Source organism: Anabas testudineus, unplaced genomic scaffold (genome assembly GCF_900324465.2).
Source record: "Anabas testudineus unplaced genomic scaffold, fAnaTes1.2 Contig200arrow_ctg1, whole genome shotgun sequence".
In the NCBI taxonomy this organism is placed as follows: domain Eukaryota; kingdom Metazoa; phylum Chordata; class Actinopteri; order Anabantiformes; family Anabantidae; genus Anabas; species Anabas testudineus.
Genome location: NW_022872799.1, coordinates 44,400 through 65,465, shown reverse-complemented (window position 1 = coordinate 65,465; position 21,066 = coordinate 44,400). Strand labels below are relative to the sequence as shown.

The 21,066-nt window shown below is 43.6% G+C and overlaps 1 long non-coding RNA gene and 1 pseudogene across 1 annotated transcript; both read right to left on the bottom strand.

Annotated features, from left to right (window-relative positions):
* Nucleotides 1-4,461: 4,461 nt before the first annotated feature.
* LOC113155814 lies at nucleotides 4,462-5,321 on the bottom strand. Its single transcript, XR_003298258.1, has 3 exons — nucleotides 5,185-5,321; nucleotides 4,901-4,971; nucleotides 4,462-4,501 (listed from the first exon to the last, which is right to left on the bottom strand). It is a non-coding gene; the product is annotated as an uncharacterized LOC113155814 (long non-coding RNA).
* Nucleotides 5,322-18,509: 13,188 nt separating this feature from the next.
* On the bottom strand, nucleotides 18,510-20,150 carry LOC113155812 (annotated as a pseudogene).
* Nucleotides 20,151-21,066: the final 916 nt, after the last annotated feature.

The following is a 21,066-nucleotide window of genomic DNA, read 5'->3' as shown; positions in this document are numbered from 1 at the left end:
AGCAAGCCAAAACTCATGGCTCACCTCTTGCTCCCCCACAGCGACCTGCAGCGCCCGTTTCCCTGGCATCACAGTCTTTTCCCCAGTAACAGTCATTAGAGAAGTTCAGGGCATCTTTATGTCAACTTGAGTTATTTATGACCCTCACGTGATGATTTATGACCCTCAGATCATATGTCATATTTTATGACCCCCCCCCCCCCCCTGTCACGGGTTAATCTCGTGACCCCCCTTAGCTCATGTACACTGATGCAGCCCCCTCACACCTCGTGAACCCCCCCCTCCCCCGTCATGTGTTAATCTCGTGACCCCCCTCGCGCCCACACATGCAACCCCTCAGACCTCGTGACCCCCCCTCCCCCGTCATGTGTTAATCTCGTGACCCCCCTCGTGCCCACACATGCACCCCCTTGTACCTTGGGCACCCCCCTGCCGTCCCAGCCGACATGGTGGCGCTCTCGTGCCCTCACATGCACCCCCCTGCTGCCCCCAGCCGCCATGGTGGCGCTCCTCAGATGTGGATCTCGTGACCCCCCTCGCGCATACATGTGCACCCCCCGCAGCCCCGGCGTCAAGGTGGCGAACCTCGTGATCCCCCTCCCCAGGTCACGGGATAATCTCGTGACCCCCCTCGTGCCCCCACATGCACCCCCCGCCGCTACACCTCAGCCGTGCTGGCGCCCCTCGTACATACACGTGAACCCCCCTCATGCCCCCCCGTTGGCCCTTCCGCCATGTTGGACCCCCCCTCGTGTACACATGTGGGTCCTGCAACCCGTGGTAGCCGTAGGGTATAACCAACCCCGCCCTAGCGTGTTGTCTACCAATCAGAACCGCTAACGTCCGCCCCTAGCGCGACGCTGGCCAATCAGAGCCGACCCCGCCCTCACCTGGAAAAAAAGAGGTGTATGTAAGTAGCCGCAGAAAACACCACAGAGGACAGCAGCGCCACTTTAGATGGATCTCGTTTCGAGGAGGATCGCCATTTTAATTCAACGTTGACTCTTGGAGAGAAAAGCAAAAAACAGGGGAAGTTCTTTTACTTGATGTTAAACTCAGAGAATGTTATTATTATTATTTTATTTAAATGATGAGAACTGATGGTGTAGATATGTTTTTAACGTTAAGATCTGTATTCTTTCTCAAAGAAAAAAAAAAACATAACTTGGGAAGAAAGCAGTCAATCATGGCCGACGGGGTCTCCCCTAGCGTCAGACGCCGGTATCGCGATAGCTGATCCGGTTCCGTCAACAGTGACGTCATCATCTCCTGCCTCACCCAGATGCGACTGTGAGACCTGTAAGGAGGACTCACCCCTGACTGTGCTCCAGCCCAGTGTACTCTTTTACCAGGGGGGTTGGCCGCAGGAGTGGACCGTCTGTAGCTGTGATGACTGTGGCCAGTACATGGCCATACTTGACGCGACGCAGGTTCCTGCTTCTCCGGCGGCGCCTGAACCAGCAGAGCAAGTCACTCAGCACGTCGAGGTCTCGGCGGATGAGGTGTGTGCCATTGACCAGCCGGATGGAGTGTTGTCGTGTTTATTGCTGGATACTGTAAAGGCTGTGATCGCAAGGTTGCTGCAGGTAGCTCTATACGACCACCAGAAAGTAGTCTGCTACGGTTGTCAGATAGACCACCCAGTCAGACTGAACACGACTGTGTTTGGGAAGTTCCCAGTCATTTCTTATGGACCCATTTTGATGCGGTGAAAAATAGACTCTGGAGCGGAAAACTAAAACCCGCAGTTCTTCGTTATTTGGAAGCCCATGACCAGCGATTGCTGGAAACCAAAATACACGCTGTGATTGAGACTTTTCTGTACGAGTTTAAACAAACCCCTGATATAGCCAAGGCGATTGAGGAGGTAGAAGAGAGGTTAGTGGGGTTCGACTCAGACAAACTAGCTAAAATTGAAGAAGCTGTATCATTGTGGAAAAGCTGAAAATGGGTAACTGTGTCAGAAAATTATTTGTGGCTACCGGCGAGTGGCTAGTAGTCGGCGAAATGACCAAGTTGATTGATAAAACTATTGAAAAATGTGTTGGAAATGTGTCTGTATATAAAAGCAACAGTTATGTGTGTGACAGTGAAATTGTTATGTTTGAAAAAGTCATGTCAACGGTGCGAGAGAACTCTAAAAACCAGCCGTGGAATAGCATAGTTGAATCAGTTGGTCAAAATTCAGGAATGACACTGTCTAAAGTCATCGATGTATTTCCTGACAGTGAATTGTGTTTGGGCCTTCTGTTTACAATGTACACACTGTTTGTTGATGCAGCGACTCGTCTTTTGAAAAACGGTCAAACTATTCATGTGATGGGTGAGCTGAAAAAACTACATTCCTGTATCTTATGTAAAAACGGATGTGACATACTTGTTCAAGCTTTAAAACTGATCAAACAACATAATGATGATAAGTGAACCACTAAGAATGTTATGTGATGTATCAAATAAATAAAACTTTGTTTCTTCCACCGGTACATGTGTGTTTTTTCTTTTTGTTGTTTATAAATTATAAACGATAAAAGTTTGACTTTAGTCTTAGTTTGTAAAATTCAAACAGCCTGTAAAGATGTCCCGTAAACTTAAAGGAATAATGAGAAAAAATTATTATGATCCTTCACACCCAGCGAGTTTCGGTGGAGTGAGACGTCTACAACAAGCGGTAGAAGAAGAAACTGGTAAAAAAGTAAACATCAGTGTAATCAGGGAATTTCTGATGTCCGAGGATGCATACACTTTACACAAGCCAGCCAGGATAAAGTTTCCACGAAACAGGGTATTTGTATCAAGACCCTTGATTCAATTTCAAGCTGACCTTTGTGACATGCAGGCGGTATCAACATATAATGATAGTTATAACTATCTGCTCACGGTTATTGATGTATTTTCTAAAAAAGCATATGTACGACCTTTAAAGAAAAAGACGGCAGGGGATGTATCCAGAGCTTTAGCATCCATTTTGAAAGACAGCGGTGTTCCTCGTTTTCTGCAGACAGACAAGGGGCATGAATTTCACAATAAAACGTTTGAAACACTCATGGAAAAACACAATATCAAGCTATTTAGCACCGCCAGCGAAATGAAGGCGTGCGTGGTAGAAAGATTCAACAGAACTCTGAAAACAAAACTATATAGGTATTTTACAGCTGAAAACACTCAGAGGTATGTCGACGTGATTGATGATCTGGTTTCAAGCTACAACAACGCTTATCATAGCAGTATAAAAATGACGCCTATGCAAGTGACACCTGAGAACACATTACAAGTATTTCAAAATCTTTACGGCTCAATACCATTATGTTATAAAAACAAATTTAAAATGAATTTTCATAAGGGGGATGTTGTACGAATATCACGACAACGAGGTGTATTTGAGAAGAAATACACAAAAAGTTTTATGGATGAATTATTTATTGTAGATGAATGCATCCCCCGCATTCCACCAGTCTACAAGTTAAAGGATTATCAGGGGGAGCCGATTGAGGGGAGTTTTTATGAGGCTGAGATGCAAAAAGTTATTGTATCAGGAGATAAAGTCTTTCATATAGAGAAAATATTGGGTGAGCGTAAAATGAGAGGTGTAAAACAGTATCTGGTCAAATGGAAAAACTGGCCTGAAAAATACAACTCGTACATCCGAGCCAGCGATGTTGTGGATGTATAAGATTGTATTACTGACCTCAGCACCCTCACTCTCGCCGCTACAATGGCTGAAGGCTTTTACATCACACTTCCGTCCAACGCCAGCTGTGACATTTTTAAAGACAATACTAGTTCAAATTTCAGAGTGGACCTGGCTCATCATATCGACCTGGATGGACAATGGGAAGTAGCTGTGACGGATATCTCATACCCCCATAGTTGGTACACAGTGATGAAGGAACAGGCATTTTTCCACTGCGATGACTTGTGGCAAAACGGTGCACCAGCTGTTGGTGAAAACGCACCTACGCCACACTATGAATATTTAAATCTACGTACTGTACCATTTGAAGATGGCGTCTATGAAGACAAAAACACAATCCTACAGGAGTTAAACGCTCGTTTTAAATTACAGGGTACTGAGATTCGACTGTCATATAACGAGATCAAAAGACGATTTAAATGGGTGGGGAGTGGACGTTATGCTGTATCTTTCACCCCCCCGGTCTCTTACCTGCTCGGTTTAAAAGATGGTGATTGGTTACAGGTGGGACCGGGTCCGATCCTCTCTCCCTATACTGATGACATCAAAGGTGGATTATATCATTTGTATTTATACAGCGACATTGTACAACATCAGGTGGTAGGGGACGCCTATGCCCCGCTACTTCGTACGGTTAAAATAGAGGGGAAGTATGGCGAGATCATCAGTCAGTCATTTAATCAGCCAAAGTACTTACCTCTGGCAAAGAAGCATATTGAAAACATTCATATATGTGACCTGTGGTATCATGTCTTTGAATGACCACTCGGAGCTGCTCTGGATGTTGGTAACAGCAGGTTTATTCGGCAACTGTAGTTTCACAAGGGATTACAAAGACAAAATGGATCATGTGCTGTGGGCAATCTGCTCGTGCGCTCCGTCTCTCGGGAAATCCTCCGCGCTTCTCAAGATTACTCATTCATAATTCACAACTGTCTATAATGTGAACATATAGTGGACTATGTGTTTATGAAGAAGATAAAAATAAATAAATTATTCTAACCTTACAACAGTAAAAATTAATTAATACAAAATAAAACATACCTACAGTGTAACTTACACTGGACTGTTACCTTCTTATATTTTCATTACAATATGAAACACTTGACAACAAATTACAGCTCCACTTAAAACATGTAACTGAGCCAGATAAATATAATCTTAACCACATTTTTACAATATAAACATTATCAAACAACAATGACATACCTGTAGTTTCACAAGGGATTACAAAGACAAAATGGATCATGTGCTGTGGGCACTCTGCTCGTGCGCTCCGTCTGGAGAGATAGCACCATTAGAGTTAGCTAGTTAGCTTAAGGCTTCGACATTTTAAGCTAATACACACACAAAATGGTTCACAAGTCAACAAAATCACGGCGAAAACAATCAACAAACCGCTACTATCAGCCTCATAGTGCTGGTACAACTTTCATATACTTTTAATAAAGTTTACACACTTTGCCCAGGGAGCACATTCACAAGCACGTTACCTCTCGGGAAATCCTCCGCGCTTCTGAAGATTACCCATAATCCCTTGGTTTTACTACCGAATGTATGTGCAACATTTTACCAGCAGGTGGCGAATTGCTCCTTTTAGCTGGATTTAACCAGCATACACTTTAACTATGTTACATATAGAAATTAAAACGGATCAGAATATTCCGGTAAACTTCAAATACGGTAAGACCATAGTCACGCTACATTTTAGACAGGTTAAAACAACATGGTCGCAGTAAATTATCAGCGAGACCCCCAGCGCTTTGTCAGTTATTATGAAAACCAGGTTGGAGGGTTGGCTGGATTTCACGGAGCGCCTGTGATGTATGGACGTGGAATTGGATCCATCTTTTCAAAATTGTTCCGTTTTGTCATCTGAGAACTGCAGCTAAAAACATCGCAAGTGACGTGTTGAGTAAGGCTGTACACCGACTGACCAGTAATAATGAGGATGACCGCCAGGAGGGGTCAGGGCTCATGATTCTATCTAGGCGAGCTAGAAAGCGACCCCCTGGTGAGCGTGTGAGGCGGGGGGGTAAAAAGGAGAGAGGCTCTCAAAAAGTAAAGTCAGTCCAGATCAGCAAGTCAAAACGAAGGAAGTCTACAAGGAGCAGCAGCGATATATTTTGAGAAAATAATATGGCTCTTTTACATGAGAAATCATCTGAGTGTGCCATGTCAGAATTGGATTTGTTCTCCTGTCCAATGTCTCAACTCAGCATCGAAGATAAGCAATACACAGAAATTAGACCAATATCTGCCATCACCGACCATGGACCTCTGGAGTTTTTTGTACCCGGCGATGGAGAAAAGTATCTGGATTTAAACGACACCTTGCTATTTTTACGGTTAAAAATAACAAATGCAGATGGAACAGACATTGCTCAGGGTGCGGCTGTTTCTGTTATTAACTATCCACTAAACACCATTTTCTCTCAGTGCGACGTCAGCCTCGGAGACCGGCTTATTTCACAATCCAGTGCGACACATCCATACAGAGCAATAATTGAAACATTATTAAATTTTTCTGACGACACCCTGAAGTCACAATTTACAGCAGGCATGTTTTATAAGGACACAGCCGGATCAATGGATTCCTTCGTCACTAATAACGGGCCGAATAGAGGTCTAGTAAGACGAGCCACATTCAGTGAAGAGTCAAAAGAGTTCCATGTCCTGGGCCCCCTACATGCGGATATATTCTTCTGTGAGCGACTCCTTTTGAACTCTGTGGATTTGAGAGTCAAACTTACTAGAGCAAATGATGCTTTTTGTCTAATGCATGCGGCTAATGCAGAATACCGGTTGAAAATACTGGGTGCTTCCCTTTTTGTGAAGAAAGTGACAGTTTCACCATCTGTGAGGCTCGGCCATTCAGCTGCATTAATGAAAGGGAATGCTTTATACCCGCTCTCGCGCATTAATGTGAAAACATATTCTATACCTGAGAATTCAAGATTATGTAATCAGGAGAACCTATTTCTTGGGAATATGCCTAAGTATGTCATAATGGCCATGATTAATCACGAAGCATTTACAGGCCGATCCCCATTCAACTTTTTGCATAATGATATTGAATATTTGGCCCTGTGTCAGAACGGAAGACAAATTCCAGCTAAGGCATTTCAGCCTAATTTCGGTGACAATCAGGCTGTCAGAGAGTTCTACTCCCTGTACACAACGACAGGCAGACATCTAAAAGATTTACCTCTCTGCATAGATAAGGATGATTTTCAACAGGGTTATGCATTATTCGTCTTTAATCTGACTGCGGATGAGGACACTGAGGCTCTAGCACCAGTAACCACAGGTACCTTGAGACTGGAAATGCGGTTCAGAAACCCGCTCCCTCAGACAACAACACTCGTCGTTTATGCTTGCTATAACTCAATCCTTGAAATCAATTCAAAAAGAGATATCCTGGTCGATTATTACTGAGCCACTCATAATGAACAATCATCAGATTGAAAACATTTTACATCATATACTGGGGGATGTTTTCTGCGGTGTTTTGGCCTCTGACGAGTTACACCTGCTGCAAAACAAACTGGAAAGACCCGCCTACTTTGTAGTAAACACTGACCCACGTGACCAGCTGGGCGAGCACTGGTTGGCCCTCACTCTGGACCAAAATGGCGACGCTACGTTCTTTGATTCGTTCGGCTTCCCACCGGACTTTATTTATTACCCTCAGTCCATTCTGCAGTTTCTGGAAGGACAGGACGGGACAAAGAGGATTAAATATCACAACATGACGTTACAGAGTCCATTATCTGTTGCTTGCGGACAGCACTGCATATACTACCTGTGTCATCGCGCCTGCGGTTTGTCGTATCAAAATGTTCTCTCTCTTTTTAACGATGACTGGGATCTAAATGATTCTATTGTTTGTGAATTTGTGGAAAAATATAAATTGTGTAATTAATCCGAGCATAGCTCACTATAATCATATGGCGTGTTCAATGGAAATGTTTCTACAATGTCATAACTTGTAATGTATAACAAATAAAGACGTCGAGTAAATCATAATTACTTTAAAAAAAAGCCTCTTTATTATTATTATCATTATTATTATGAAACAAGAACAATCACAATGCATACATAAATATGAAACAAAAAAAAACAATTTCACTGTATACATAAATATGAAACAAAAACAATCACAATGCATACATAATTCTGAAACAAAAAAAAATAAAATAAACAATTACTGTGTATACATAATCATCACATAGTGAGCCAACCCGGTGACAGAGTGATGTCTTATGTTTTGATGTAAAAGCACGTGTAACAGGTGCTTCATAGGGAGCCGGGGGTTTTTCAGACCAATCGGTGTGTGAATCATAACTTCTCATTTGCAGGGGTGTAGAGTATGGCTGAGATGATCCACGGTTGTCTTTGATTTGTTGAATTTCCATACGTGCACGGTTATTAGGAATCATGGACAGAGGTATGTTCAGGCTGGATAAAGTGTGCATGAAATCAGGCCACCCCAGAGGTTGACGCTTTGAATGATGTGTAACAGCTAAATGTTTTATTAGATCCATTATATGTGATCCACGAATAGTTTTTTCATTGTATACAAATTCTCCATCAGTGTTCCAACGGGCTAAACCATCAGATTCTGATATTTTCTGCAAAATGTATTGAGCCTTCTTCTGAAAACGAGGATTAATATTCATAAGAACCTCTTTGACAACAGCGTCTTCAGCGTCTTTACGCACCTGTGTTTCTTCTTTTCGGACCTCATCCTCCTTCGGCACACTGAGAACAATTTCCCGGCTCTCACCCTGTTTCAGTCTCTGGATATTCAAATATCGCTGCAGCAACGTGTTGTATTTTTTTATTTTCTCATCAGGCATCAGACCCTTTTCTTCCAGGATCTCACGCATCTTTTCATCTAAATCATTTTCAACTTGCTCTCGGATGTTTTCAGGTTGGTTAACTCTATCATTTAGACGTTTTAGCTGTTCAGGGGATACCAGGTACATTTTCCATGACGCCATTTCTTACAACAACTATCTGGAAACAGCGCCTGATATCAGCTGACCTAGGAATGGCAGAGCGACGCTGAGTAAAGGGAGCAGAAAACCACCTGTTTGAAGAATTTTTCTTTTCCTGGATAAACTTGTCCTTCTGTTAGCAATCAGTCTAAGATGATTCTTGCCCCGGCTGAGTTTTTTATATTGTGTTTCTGAGACAGGTATCTGACCTTTTAGCAAGTTTAAAGCTAATTCACACAAAGCCTGAATAAGGTCTGAAGAGCAGTTTGAGAGTATAGCTTTACGCAGGCGAGGCGTGCTGTTCAATAACGCTGAGAGCAGAGGCATGTTTCTTTTCATGCGAGCAGACATTATTATTATTTACTTTCGCCTAGGCAGATAGACACATGGGAGCTCAGAGGGTAGCAGGCCGGCTCTCAGTCTAAAGTCGTCTGGGCAGGCAGGCGTGAGGTCGACCAATAAATAAGTGTGTGGATTTTTTGTGGCGTCTTCATAACTTTCCAAAAAGTATGGTTTCTGTCTAGGAAATATTTGCTGAGCTAAAATAGACATTTGAAGCTTGTCACGTGGGTTTTTGAACAGGACAATATGAGTACAATTCAAGTTGAGAGTACGACTATATTTACCCTTATGAAATATGTTTTGGGTGAGAAACATCACTGACATATTTTTATGATGTCTATACTGTGTAAAAATTTTCACTACTTCAGGGTTATCATTCGCTTCACAGATTACATCATCTAAAATAACCAAATGTTTTTCACCAGGAGGGAAAAGTTTATCATCATCAAAAGAAGCAGGCAAGCCTTCCACAAACTTGATTTTTTTACACAATTTTTGCAATTCACAATACAAAGGTTGAAAACAAGTGTAAATCCATACAATATTATCAGGTACAACATCCATTACATAATTACAATTCTCCAATACATTTTTAACAAAAACAGTTTTACCTGATCCACTCGGACCTACAATCAAACAAGAAAATGGAGTCTTAAGTCTAAAATCTGAATCTGTTTCATCCATAGTCGTTTGTCTTTTTTTTTTTTTTTTTTTAATAGCCAAATGGAACACTCTTTCCACCAGGCAGCAGCCTACGTTTATCAAAAACCACTCTAAATTTTTTCTCAATCGAGGAGTTTTTCAATTGGAATGTGCTCTTGTCACGCAGAATCTTGTGTTGTGGTGCTTTGAGGAAGCGTTCCTCTGTCGAATCGGCGATGTACCCTTCAACCAAATCCTTAACACTGTCAAAATTAATTGACTCACAACATTCATAAGTCTGTGTGATCCCTTTCACGCGTAGTGACACTTTACCCTGTCTGGTCTGATAGCCATAACTCTTAGGACCTGCCGCCACGTACTCTTTTATGGAATCACCCGAGAGTTCATCTGTAAGATCGCCGAGTAGATTGCCTAGAGGGAGAGGAGCCTGATTTGGATTTGACATGTAAATCAAACTATCAGTGTCATAATACAGAACCCTGTCCTGGAGTTGATCGAGGTGTTCATAGAGCCTCAGGCGTGCATAACCGGTTGTGAAAGCTGCAATGAAAATGTTGTCTGTTTTATTTGGGGGCGCCACATATTTGTCACCATAACATTTTTGGACGAGAGCCACCTTGTCGACATCCCCCATCGAACATGCATTTGAGGAAATCCTCAGGGTTATTCACCAGCTCAGTCTGCGTCATGTTGTTCTTCTGCGCAAATTTCCCCCACAAGCTGTTGAGACAAAGTTTTGCAACTTGTCTTTTAGCAGGATTGAGGGAGATTTTAGCTGGATCGAGCCTTATACCCTGTTTTTCAGCATACTGTTCAATGTATCTTTCTCTACTAGCCTCATCTACAGCTTCAGCTGGATACCCGCTGGCTTCTTGTTTCCCTTTCAGGAAACCCATGATATAGTCTGTAAAGAGAGACTCACTTTGCTCAGGGAAATTCCATACCTCTTTTATTTCAACCCGGTAACCCTTCTCCACAGCTTTAATGATCTCAGGTGAAATCCACACCCCGCTCAAGGCTCGCTCGTCCTCGCTATGCATACAAGCACCGCTCTGATAATTCACCTCAGCGCTGTGCGGCAGAGAGTGAAAACAAGTTTACCGTGGGAAGTACGGTATGGCAAGACCGGAAAGAACAGACTTCTGGGTGGGTACACCTTAGCCTGGATGAGGCCGAAATAATGCTCAGGGGTCTGAAAGTCACGGTTGATAATTTCAGGATGGCCGACTGGATAGGGGAACCTACAAAGAACATCGGGATACAGTGATGTAAAGTCCACGTAATAACAACTCTCATCATCAGCGGCGCTATAACGCAAGCGTACAGGACACGTACGGCCACCGTACAAGGCATCACGTGGGATCAGGGGTTGCGGAGCGTGGTAATCTCTGAGGAAGTTACACACACTCGGATCGTTTTTCTTCAGGCTAACCCACTGATGCTCCCACATAGTCACCAAGCGTACACCATAGTCACGCTCCAACAACCTGAGACGCTCCTCGGTTTGAATGTATGCGCATTCAAAACTCTGACCAGTCAATGGATTTTTGTCTGCGGGGTTGAAACACTTCACACAGCCATGGTAAAAACATCCAAGAAATTCAAAAACTGTCTCAACACCATCAATCACAGCATAGCCGTCAACAAAGAAATTTCCAAATTGTTTCTCCCCTCTGTTGAGCGCATGCCTAATGAACACGTTTTGTTCACACATGGTGTATTCCAGCCACTGGATGGCGGCATCGGAATACCGCTTATACTGCTTTCGATAGTTCAAGGGGCACGGAATAGCCAGTGTATCCGGCCGGAGATGGTTTTTCCTGAATACCGTCATACACGCAGAAGCTATTGTAGCAGAACTAAACGGATCCACAGTGGTCTCGTTCATGTAATTTTCACGAAACAGCTGACATGCCTGCCTGAGGATCTCTGTGTCATTCCTGCAATAGAGTTGCGCCTCTTTCTGAAAATCAAATGTGCCGCTACAGACCGTTTTGTACCAGCTCAGAAACTCATCCCTCTTTTGCGGAGTCATCTGATCCACCCCGTAAAAATCCACAGCTGGATATGGCCCTACATAATTTAGATTTGCCTCTGAGCTAAAACAATGAGGAAAATGACCTTTCACCTTATCCTCAAACCCCAGACATTTGGGCAGCTGAGACAGTGGAAAGGGTAGGAAGGATGCTGAATCTATAAATCTCTGGTTATAGTGTTTTTCACAAAATAACACTAGCTTGGCACCTTGCATCACTACATCAGGGTCAACACCTAACTCCACCATAGCTCTGATAATAATGTATCCATCAAAACCACGAGAATTATGGGCCACAAAAACGCTTCTCTTGAACTGCGGTTTCCTGAAGTGCAACACAAACTCTTTTGAACACTCTTTGCCTTCAAACGTCCACTCAACACCCTCCTCACTTATTGCACACACAAAAAACGGTATGTGAATACCATTAGCTGTCGGGAATGTTTCAAAATCATAGTAAATAATATCTACTTCATACTCTTGATTATCAACATCTGCATCAGCACCATGACCCCCAGCGTGTTTTTGCATTGCATTAGCCTTATTGTTTTTCTTTTTACTGGTTTTGGTCTTTTTCTTTTTAAATCCGATGGGCTGAATGAAACACTCTTGTGTTTCGGGTGTCTCCTTTTCTAGATCATAAACCTTGCTGCAAATATGACAATGGACCCTGCCACAGACATGCTTACCCTCACCTCCATTTAGAGCCCTATAATAGAACGTTTTGCATGCAAGACAATATTTTTGTAAATCACATTGACTAGCAAATTTACCAGCTCGAGGTCGCCATCTTTGCTCTTTGTGTTTATCCACACAGTAGAGCGATTGGCACGTGCGGTTACAATCCTGACATATGATGAGCTGTTTTGGCTGTCTGCTACACGCTTCATCAAGACACACACCGCAATGATTTAAACATATGTGATGCTCTTCCGACTTGCATCCTGTATGTCAGGAGATTGTCACCTATGATGAACTTCACCTATGATGATTTCACTCCTTGCTAAGAAACCCTGCAATCAGACAGATGAGACACAGACAGCGTAGTCTTTGTACAAAGGGCACCCTCCTCAGTGTAACACCCTGAAAGAGTACACCGAGGGAGTTCCTTGGTCCTTTATTTATAGTCATGTGATATAAGAATGTACACAGTGTGAGTGGGTGTGATGATGTGTGTGTGTGTATGTCTGTGTGTGTGTGTGAGAACCGGGCTATTCTGGTCCTGGGGTCCGTCAGTTATGTGTGTATGGGTGAAGGCTGTGTATAAACCAAAACAATGATAGCATGAGTACAGAGTGTGACAATATGATTAGCTGTTTCACAGTTTTCTCTTAACACTGTATGACAGAATGTACAAAAGTACCTAACTCCATGAAAAGCCCTGACATCTTTTATTCCATAATAATGACCTTGGAATAAGAACAAAAACAGAGTTTTTGCATTTCTAGGGGTCGGGGTTTCAAATTTCATCATAGATCCGCTACCATGGTTTCTGTAAAATACAACAATTTTACTCCCTGCGACTGTTTCAAATTTATCAATATCCGTGAAGGAGACAGGGGTCTGCTCTGATAGACCGGTTTGCTCCTGAATAATTTTACCAAAGGCCTCTGCATCAGCATCGGTGCAACCAGGGTGCAAAAGATGGGCGAGATTAATAGCAAAACACAGCTGATTATCTTTGTTGTTTACAATATACAGAGATTTACGTTTTTTATGCAGGATCTCACAGTTTAGGGTTTTGTCTGCACGTCTTTTAACACCCCCCCTTTCGTTATGAACAATCTGCGCAACAAGCTCTAAACTACTGTCACTCATAACTGATTGGTTAGACTGAGCCAAGTGATCAAGCACCTCCTGAAAGAGACTCAGGTCAATTCCATCAGGCGTCGATACGATGGCGGCGGCGCTGTTCCGCATCAAATCACCACGTAGCTCCAACTGTATTACATCATCATCACCCCTAGCATGCATCTGTATTTCCTCAACCAACTGATGAACAACATCCATAATGTCAACATACAAGGCAGCGAAATCACCTATACGGCCACTACGACGTATGTTTAAAGGACGTCTAATTTCTATGTTATTAAACTGAGGGCGGGCAAGAAAGGTACCATCAGCACTGTTATTATGCATTCGGTGATCAGGGGCGACATCTTCAGGATTTTGGATTTCACTACACGATGTTGAAGGCCGATTACAGCCACTTGGTGAAGGCGGATTACAGCTGTTTGTTGAAACAATCGCTCCGCCTGTTTGCAGAGGAGTTTGTAAGGCACCAGACGATGTAGACGCTGTTGCGCTTTGTTGTTGTTGTTGAGACAGTATATTTTCAGCAGCGTTACTATGGTCATATGCAACGTATTGATTCTGATTGGCAATATTTAGTATACGGTTTATTGCTTCGTCATGATCAAATGGAGGTACCGTGGGTGCAACATCAGCAACATCCGGCTGAGACGCGATATTTGCCAACTGATTAGTTAAATTTAGAATCCGGTTAAAATTATCATAATAATCAAATGTACGAGGACTGAAGGGTCTGTGCTGTGTTGCAGGCTCTACCGGCTCAGGTTCAACCCTATTGTCATGCAACTGAACGCTAAGAGCTCTTATCTCATCTATCAAAGCCTGATATTCACTCTGCTCAGAAGGAGAAGCTAACGCCGGTTGAGAGCTATCTGAAGCTAGTTGTTCTAATAGACTGTCTAATTGACTAAGATTGACCCGGTTGACATCAACATTATTGCTAACAACGCTTGGTGTGTTAGATGGACAAATAGGCTCAGCTGACGGTGGCGGTGACAGAGTGCCGACAACGGCAGAAACAAACTCAAGTAGATTATTAAGCTCCATTTTCTCACTTAATTTCACAAATTATTATATGAATAACCATCAACCATAAACAATAACATATAAAACCACAAAGCACTTAACACTCAACAACAGGATTGCTTCACAAACAACTACACATTATATCCTAATTTCACACAATAAAACAGTAATAAACATTGATGCAATATACAGTCGTGAGATGGGTGACATTCCACCAAAACGTAGCATGAAGGAAGACGAGCTACACAACAGGATATCCTAGCGTAGACGAATAGGCCAAAGTTTAGGAGCTGCTGACATGAATACAGTTTTTTTTTTTTTTTTTTCTACAAGGAATTAAGGAACACCCAGGAGGTGGAACACTTACAGCACACGACGATGTTTCCAAGCAGTGGGCTGATCCTTAGAAAGATGCGAAGGACGTCGAATCGGCGATTGCAGAGAATAAAAGCCTGTTTTTTCCGTCAGAATAAGACACCGCTAGGGGATCCAGGAATGGCGAACCTCGGCGCTGAAACACAGGCACTGTATCAGTTTTTTATGATCGTTTGAGTTAAAATTAATATTTTAAACATTTGTTCAGACGCCTTACATTATATGGTAGTTTGCTGTTTTTTTCTCTCCACACAGACCTGCGCAGACCGTTAGGTAGCCGACTCACAACAATTAGTTCTCGTCGCCACTGAAATGGACAAAAATATGTTAGAAAAAGAAAAGTTAATGTCTGGAATTTCCAGGATTTTTGCACACATACAGCCTAAAGTGACTCGCTGGCTGGTAGAATAATAATATTGCTTTGTCTCCATTGAGCTATCAGACAAAGCTAATGTTGTGATTGTAAAGTTTAGACATGTTAAAAAAGTTGAGCAATGTTAGTTACACTATCTAAATAGTATACTCACCCTAACGCCAGGATAGATTAGATTAGAATAACGATTTTTAATACTTTTTTCAGACAAAGACTGGCTCTATAGATATAATACTCATAGATAGACTGAATCTACAGTCTGATTAGTGTAACGTTAAGGTCACCGGCTTGCACGTGAGAGAGACTCAGGATCGAAACCCTCCGCTGATCTAATACCATTATATAAGTATTATTTTATACACGAATTAAACTTTACATTTATGTTTAACAATTAAAAAAAACAAACGTACCTTTGTTTTCTCTCCAAGAGTGAACGTTGATTTAAAACGGCGAGCCTCCTCGAACCGGTCTAAAGTGGCGCTGCTGTCCTCTCTGGTGTTTTCTGCGGCTACTTACATACACCTCTGATTGGCCAGCGTCGCGCTAGGGGCGGACGTTAGCGGTTCTGATTGGTAGACAACACGCTAGGGCGGGGTTGGTTATACCCTACGGCTACCACGGGTTGCAGGACCCACATGTGTACACGAGGGGGGGTCCAACATGGCGGAAGGGCCAACGGGGGGGCATGAGGGGGGTTCACGTGTATGTACGAGGGGCGCCAGCACGGCTGAGGTGTAGCGGCGGGGGGTGCATGTGGGGGCACGAGGGGGGTCACGAGATTATCCCGTAACCTGGGGAGGGGGATCACGAGGTTTGCCACCTTGACGCCGGGGCTGCGGGGGGTGCACGTGTATGCGCGAGGGGGGTCACGAGATCCACATCTGAGGAGCGCCACCATGGCGGCTGGGGGCAGCAGGGGGGTGCATGTGAGGGCACGAGGGCGCCACCATGTCGGCTGGGACGGCAGGGGGGTGCCCAAGGTACAAGGGGGTGCATGTGTGGGCACGAGGGGGGTCACGAGATTAACACATGACGGAGGAGGGGGGGGGGGGGGGTCACGAGGTGTGAGGGGGCTGCATCAGTGTACATGAGCTAAGGGGGGTCACGAGATTAACCCGTGACAGGGGGTTATGACATATGATCTGAGGGTCATAAATCATCACGTGAGGGTCATAAATCACTCAAGTTGACATAAAGATGCCCTGAACTTCTCTGTCATTAATTCTGTTGCAGTGGGGGTCCGGTTGTCCCCGGGAGAAACCCCAGTCGCAGCAAGCAGATGGTAGATCCCGTATCCACCAGGGCCCAACATTGCTGGTTCTCTATAACACAGTCCACATATAGGCCTTTAATAAATCCACAGCCACCCACTGTATGAAAGTTCCTGGAGAGGGGTGTGTCTGATTGGAGTGAGTGTCCCCTCACCGCCTCACTCCACTGCCGTTTCCCTGTGGTGACCCGGCCTTAGCTTTCGGCGAGGGGGCGGGGCAATCACGGGCAAAATGTCCCAGTTCACCACAGCGGAAACAGCCGCTGTCTTCCGCGCCGGAACGGCAGCAGGTTGAGCTCGGCTGATGTTCTCCTCTGACGTCTCCGTCTCACCGCTGCACTCGGCTGCCCGTGCCAGCGATGGCTGGTCCGGGAGCCTCCGTTGTGATGGTCTCGGGTTCAGTACCTCCTCGGACCTCCACCGGTGAGAGGTGGCAAACTTTCTCAAGGAGTTGGGTTCCAGAACCCAAGCAATGTGTAGAAGCGAGCTCGACTATTTCTAGCCGGTACTAATCAACCTCTCGCACAAGTTCAGGCACTTTCCACCCCACGTCCCAATAGCCAGATTCCTAGTACAGGGATTTGGTCTATATGATCTGTATATAATGTTATGTAGTGTTTAGAAGTCTGACAGCCCAGGGGTAAAAACTGTTATTCGACCTGTTTGTCCGGCTTTTTATGCCCCTATATCTCTTGCCCGAGGGCAAGAGAGTAAAGAGACACTGCCCTGGATATGATTAATCTCTTAGAATTTTCCTTGTTCTGCTCAGGCACGGAGACTTTGCAATTTCTTCTAGTGACTTTGGGGAGCAGCTGATGATTCTTTGTACTGTACTTATTACCCTCTGCAGAGCTTTCATGTGCTGTGATGCAGTATGGTCTCTCATGGAATGATAGAAAGAAGTCAGCAGCTGTTGTTTCATCAGATTTTTCTGCAGGACCTTGAGGAAGTGGAGTCTCTATTAGGCTTTTTAATCATCAGAGACGTGTTGGCTTTCCAGGTGAGGTCTTGGCTGAGGTGTACACCCAGGAATTTGAAGGAGGAGACCCTCTCCACACAGTCCCATTAGATGTAAAGAGGGTCAAGTTCTCCTCTATGCCTCGTATATTCTGCAACAAAATTGTGCCCATTCACTCCACTGTACATGCACACCTTTACACACAACTGCACACTAAAATACGATAAGACAAGAGCTCAAAGCCGCTGTGTCTGCATGCGCCACCATCTGGACTGAGAATGAATGATTCAATGGGCTAGCAAAGGACATATGTGTATTTATTTACACAAGATTTTATGGATTATTTGGCCTTTTTTCATTATTTGATAGTTGATAAAACAGAGAGTAACAAAAATGCAAACAGGAAACAAACCATGATGTCGTGGTTTGGTATGTGCCTAATCATTTGGACACCAGGGGGCGCTTCAACCTAATGCCTTCACACTGTGAGGTAAATAGTACATGAGTGTAATGGTAACTGCATTATAAATTAGTAAGTTATTTATTTAATGTTGATCTCAATGACACAGTTACTGCTTGTAGTGCCAGAAATGTATTTGTATACCTCATAAAGTAACTTAGTGAAGTTCATATGTGAGTCAGGGCAGGTGAGCGAATACTTTTGGCAATATAGTGGATTTTCATTAAAACTCATCATCAGCCTCATTTACAGATGCATTCACTTCTGCATTTATCTGAAGAAGCTCAGTAAAAATTAAAGCTCTGACACTGACTGTTAGTTTTTAGTCATCTGAGGAAGTGAAATACAAGTAAATACTACATGTCCTGTACAACTTAGGTTTCAAGCTTTCTTGATTTCTCAGTAACTCTCTGATTGTATAACACAGTACAAATACAAAACCACAGCTGACCCCACACAAACACACATTTGTTCTTTTCAGTATCAGGAGACTGTTGGGTATCATTTACGGTGAGTCATGCACTTGTCTCTATCAATGAACAGTGAGTGAGTTTTACAGTTAATGTCTTTCTCTAGAGCCATGCGTGACTCCTCCAGGTGGGACAGGGAGCTTCTGGGCTCGCTCAGCTGCTGATTCAGACACATCAGATGTTTGTGTGTACCTGAGCAGGGGTTCATCCCTGCAGAGCTCCATGTTGGGTCTGAGAGAGCGAAGGTAAAGTCTGGACTGAGCTACTCTCAGTGGAGCCTCTTTGTTGTTGATGGCCTTCGGTAGAACCAGAATATTCCTCTCCTAGACCCCGATCTGCTCCAAGATCTGCACACACATGGTCACACAATGAGAAACCAATCAATAAATCACTCTGTCGTTGTGACTGACTGACTGTCTGTGTCTCTGTGCACCTTTGATAGCTTCATCTCCAGCTGAGTCTTGGCCTGTACCAGCTCCACACAGCGCTGGCTGAAGGCTTGGTCCACCTTGGAGCACTGGACTTTCAGATCCTCAGTGGTGTCCTGCAGCACCTGCTCCACCAGCAGTCTGACACACAAAAAGCTTAATTAAGTTCACTGAAAACTTGAAATCATTTACCACAGTGACGCTTTGAGCTCCCATCACACTGATCTTCATCATCATTACTCTGCAGCACTCTGACCTGAGACTGTTGGTGGCCTGTTCCTCCTGCAGGGCCTTGTTCAGGTTGTCCTGGCTGAACTTCATCCACGACGAGCGGTTACACACTCTGCATCAAACCAGAAGACACAGAGTGTAACTGTATCATTGTGTAATTGCAGATTCACAGACTCATAGCTCACACTCACTGGTCCTGCATGGCAGCTGAGCCTGGGTGGTGCTTTGTGTCTGGACTCCTGTTACTGTGTCTCCCACAGTGGTCATCAAAGCTGTAGGCCTGGTACTTATCAGACCAGTCCAACTCTAACATGTGCTTGGCCTCTCTGTTCAACCTGACACACACATCAAAGATAGATAGATACTTTATTACAGCCTGGTCAATTCAGACGTCTAAATGACATTTTATGAATGACGTACATGTCAGGAAATGTACGTTTCTTTAAAGAGACACTCACTTGATCTGAGTGACAACCTGAGCTGTAGTTCTCTTCAGAAGGTCCTGGACGCTCCTGATCAGGTCCACTTCCTGTAAAACACAGTCCCACTGAGCTCTCTGCTGGAGCTGCTTTACTGTTACACTGAACTCAGTATGAGACACTTGATCCAGAGAAAATTACTGTGAGCACACAACTGAACTGTTGTTGTAAAGACTGCAGGTAATTGTTCATTATTATTATTATTAAACCAGCTTAATGTGTTTATTTCATATTTTCTTCTCAAAAGTGGAAATTTAAATTTATAATCTATAATTTAAATTAAGCAGTTTAAGCAGACAGAGTCTGGTTCCAGTCTTTTTGTCCTGCAGCTCAGATTATCTGTGGTGATGGCGTACATCACCACAGTCTCTGTGGCGTCCAGTCTTTCTCCCAGAAGTCATGTCATTGTCAGGCCAGTTGGAGGATACTGTGATAGTTTGAAAACCACTCAGCTGGGGTGTATTTAGCAGCTTGGTTTTGTCTGGTTACAGATGTTGGCAGGAGCAGCTCCAGCAGCAGCTTTGGCTCAGGCATTGTGTTCACATTCACTGAATTTAAACTGCTGGTTAATGTTAATTCATTACAATGATACACTGATCAAATGTCTAATATATGATTTACTTTAACAGTTAAACAGCAGCAGCAGCAGCTCCCTATGACACGTCAACTAGAGGTGTGATCTCTGTCTGATGTATCAGCCCGTGTGTTTTATAGGAAGTGGTCAAGATCAGGGACGTTCTGAAAATAACTATGGTACAGCTCCACAAACCACAATGACGCCTTAAAGATGCTAAATATCCCGAACAGAGATGTGTTATGATGAACAGCGGTGGTGTATATGTTTATGTGTGTGTGTGTGTGTGTGTGTGTGTGTGTGTGTGTGTGTGTGTGTGTGTGTGTGTGTGTGTGGATGGGGTGGGGGGCTTCCGTATCAGGTTTTTCAGTATCAGAGGAGGTTATAATATTACTTTGGAGTAGATGTCTTCTGTTGCTCTGAGGCTTTGGTACACACTACGGTCATATTCAGGTTCTTTATCATTCTTATGATTGGTGCTCTGCTGCTCATACAAACCCAGCTCTGAACCAGATAAAGCTTCTGAATTAACATGAATCTAAAGAGAAAGAATTGTTTAAATGAATGAAACATCACAGGTACACAGAGGAGGTTGTATGACCACAGTCTGTTTTTCAGTTTGTGTGATCCAGAGTTTGATATTCACCTTTCTCATTTCTTCAATTTCCTCAGTCTTTGTTATGTTTCTGTTCACACTGACTTCAGGTCCTGGAGACACACATGCAGCACAACACACTGAGTCACAGTTAAGTTTGTTTGAATGCTCGTGCATTTTGTGTGTGTGTGTGATATAAACTTTTCACTTTACATTTGTAAACTATGACTAGAACAAATGTAAACCATCATGTTAGTGTAGCCAGGCTGACAAGAAGTCAT